At 39.5% G+C, this 3,663-nt stretch overlaps 1 protein-coding gene across 1 annotated transcript in view; it reads left to right on the forward strand.

The window, feature by feature from the left end:
* Positions 1 to 813: 813 nt before the first annotated feature.
* LOC135220776 (BTB/POZ domain-containing protein 6-B-like) overlaps positions 814 to 3,663 on the forward strand; it is a gene marked incomplete in the record, with an annotated part of 184,957 nt that continues 182,107 nt past the window's right edge. Inside the window, 1 exon segment of the mRNA XM_064258248.1 lies at positions 814 to 1,092.

Here is a 3,663-nt window from a genome sequence, read left to right on the forward strand (position 1 = left end):
AACTGATTCTCCCATTTAAAAACTGTTTGGATGAAGACATATTCATATGAAATTATCTTTCATCCTTCTTACCTAAAGGTAAGATATGATGAACAGATTTTCCCCAGAGCAACTTGCACCTGATAAAACAAAACAATTCTTGTGTTTTCGCAGCAGAAATTATATATTAAATGGATTGAGAATATACTATCCACAGGAATTTATTATTTTAGTGATCAGAAGCGCTACCCTTCAGAACTATTGTCCAAAAAATTCCTTTGTACAGCAAAGGAATATGCTTTGATCATAGATTAAGGGATCACAAAGAAGAAACAGCCATTGATTGAGATTGGTAGGGTAAAAAAAAGACGAAAAAAGAAAAAGCAATACCGATGTACAAATTGTCAAGAAATTAGTGAAGTTAGGAGTATTAATAAATGTGTTGAAGATTTGACACTATTGCCTGAGAAATAATGCTTTCGTTAAGGTACTAGAATATGGTTTCATTAAAATTATCTTTATAACATAGTTATTAAATCTATATAATAGTTTATAAAACCCATTTGCCGAAGAAATTTAACAATACAGACAAATCGATACATACATTAAACATTGGATGGAATGTATGTTTGGCGAACATTGCGATAAAAATAAAGAAAGAACGCTTTTAGATTTAAAGGCTGCTTACAAAAAATGCACCCATAAGCCCCGGATTAATAAAAAAAAGATATAGATTATTATGGTCAAGATGCAATGAGGATAATGGGTAAACAGTTTTTGAAAAGTGAAAACGGCACCAAGATTCTTTGCGAAATTGCCCGAGAGCTGAAGAGATGCGAAAACCTAAAATAACTACGTTTTACCTGTTAAACAAGTTAAGACATGGATGAATGCATTAGTCAAAAGAACTACAAACTGTACCTGGTAAAAAAATCTGACAGCGTAACCTTCAGAGGATCTGACACCTGAATCTTCACGTCTAGATTACGATTGGGAGAGGAAGAGTTCACGCTTTTTTTTTATTTTTACTACTCGGAGCCAGAACAAAATAAACAAGATGGCGAACTGGATATAACATTTTCTGCTCTTGTGTCAATGATGAGACTCTTTGTGGTAAGTGTTTACATTTATATCACATGATATATAATTATCTCATCATGTTAGACTTAAATCGGATTCCTTACAATCAGAGCTTAACACTGAGGTTAGTAACCTACAGTAATGATAACATTGTGATACATTACTTGCCTAGTAGTTAGTACCTAGGTAGTACCTTACTAGGCCTAGTACTAGGGTACTAGCTACCTTATTAATTCGGAGCGGAAGACAACGACCATTTGTTTTTCGGCTAATCTGCATGAAGTTTTGTGCATTTAGCCTAAGTTTATAAAACAGTGTAAGATCATTCTTTTCACCAAACATGTGCATGGAAATTAGGAAACATTTCAAACCAAATGGTGAAACTTCTCGTAAACCTCTCCTACCTACTTATTTTTGACAATGCTTAGTGACACCAGCGGGTAGTATCTTAATGTGCAGAAAAAAAATTTATAGCTAGTACTTCATAGGCCTATTAGGTAGGCTAGGTAGGCAAGTCAAAAAATTACTGGGTGTAGATCTAGCTTACTTATCCGCAGCGGCATAGACTACTAGTATGGCAGTTGCGTTTTTTCTATGCAGTAGTACCTACTACCGAACAAGAATTTTAGGCTAAGTAATATTTATTCGGACGATTGTAATTAACCCTCCTAGGGGCCAGTACCAAACACGGCGAAATACATTGGACGCCCCAATCCCTGGTGGATGTCGTATCCGCGGTTACGTTCCTTGCAGTCCGTGCGGACTGCTTCTGTAGAAATACCCTTTTATTGATCTAACTCAAGATTGCAGTTGTAATCAGCACCATAAAACATTTTGTTGCCTATGTTAGTGAAAGTATGAAACTTTTTATTCCTAGGGTCATGGTTTGAACTGAATTCATTTTTACCTTGTAATCGGTGGTTTGTTCATGACACTTACCTGTCAGATATAGGTAGGTATACATAGCTGTATTCTCTGAAGTCCGACAGAATTTCAAAACTCCCGGCACACGCAGTGGGCAGCCAGGTGGTTAGTACCCATTCCCGCCTCTGGGAGGCGGGTGTCAGGAACCATTCCCATCTTCTATTCAGATTTTCTCTGTCGCCGGTCCTGAAAACAACTGTTTCCAGTACCTCCGCCTAGGATTTTGGATAAACTCTTTGGTTTTTTGGACTTTGCTCGGTGGATTGGCATACGCAATTGTGGATTTTGATTGGATTTGGTTTTGGATTTCTCTAAATATGTCTGGATCTAGTTCAACTAGTTTTAGAGTGTGCAGCGTGCTTGAATGTAAAGTTAGGCTACCGAAAGCTTCGGTGGACCCTCATACAGTATGCACGAAATGTAGAGATCATATTTGTTTGATGAATGATAGGTGCAAGGAGTGTGAAAGATTGACTGACAATGAATGGAAGACTTATGATTCGTATGTTCATAAGCTTGAAAGGGATAGAATCAGAAGATCTTCCTCCAGAAGTGCTTCAGTAAAGAATCAGGATACCTAGTGATTTGCATTCTAACCCACCTGTAGAGGTTGTTACATCTAACCCTGTGGATTTGCCTTCGGGCAATGAACTTATACCTTCGGAAGGTATTGCCCTTTCTTCCATCATGGAGTCGATTCGTGCGCTAGAATCGAAAGTGCGTGCATTAAATACCACAGTGAAGTGTAGTGATAATGTTAATGCCCCTAGTGTAGTGGAGGGGGCGTCAGATCGGTCCTATAGTGCCTCTAGGAATAGACCTCTGTCGAACTTCCAGGACCCAGGGAATGGACATGTCGAAAACCAAAGGAGGGCTACGGGAAATCCCCACCAGTCTGGCGTCCCTTCAGCAGAACCTGTTGACGCTTCCCAGGCTGCTAAAGCTCGTGAACGAGCTCGGATATTGAAGGAGTGCATTTCTTCCTCCGAGACGTCCTCTCCTTACCGGGGACGGAACTCTCGGATGGCCTCTCACGAGGAGAGCGGGATTGACGTTAGATGTCGCACAGGTGGCCATCGTCTTTCTCGTCCTCTTAAGAGAGGTTTTGTTCATGAAGCTTACCTGTCAGATATATATATAGCTGTATTTTCTGAGTCCGACGAATTTCAAAAACTTCCGGCACACGCAGTGGTCGGCCAGGTGGTTAGTACCCATTCCCGCCGCTGGGAGGAGGGTATCAGGAACCATTCCCATTTTATATTCATATTTTTTTCTGTCGCCGTACTGTAAACACCTGTTTTCAGTACGTATCTCCGTCTTAGGATTTTGAAACTTCATTGCCCTAAGTATCCTAATTGTCTTTTGATTTATTTACTTGGATTTGTTGTTAGGCATACGCTATCATAAATTGATTTGAATTTGATTCATTTTTGCATAAGATATCTGAATCTAGTTAGGCTAGTTTCAGATGGTGTTGTCTGCAAAGATAGGGTGTGGCTACCGAAAACTTCGGTAGATCCGCACTTGGTATGAACGAGGGGTACGGGTCTTTCTTCTTTGTTGAGATTTGTCATGTAAGGAGTGTGAGACTGTCTAATTCCGTAAGAAAGACATATGATTCGTATGTACGCAATTAATCAGTAAACAAAAGTCAGGGTAGTGAACCTGCTAACCTTCCTG

This window comes from Macrobrachium nipponense, chromosome 2 (genome assembly GCF_015104395.2).
Source record: "Macrobrachium nipponense isolate FS-2020 chromosome 2, ASM1510439v2, whole genome shotgun sequence".
NCBI lineage: Eukaryota > Metazoa > Arthropoda > Malacostraca > Decapoda > Palaemonidae > Macrobrachium > Macrobrachium nipponense.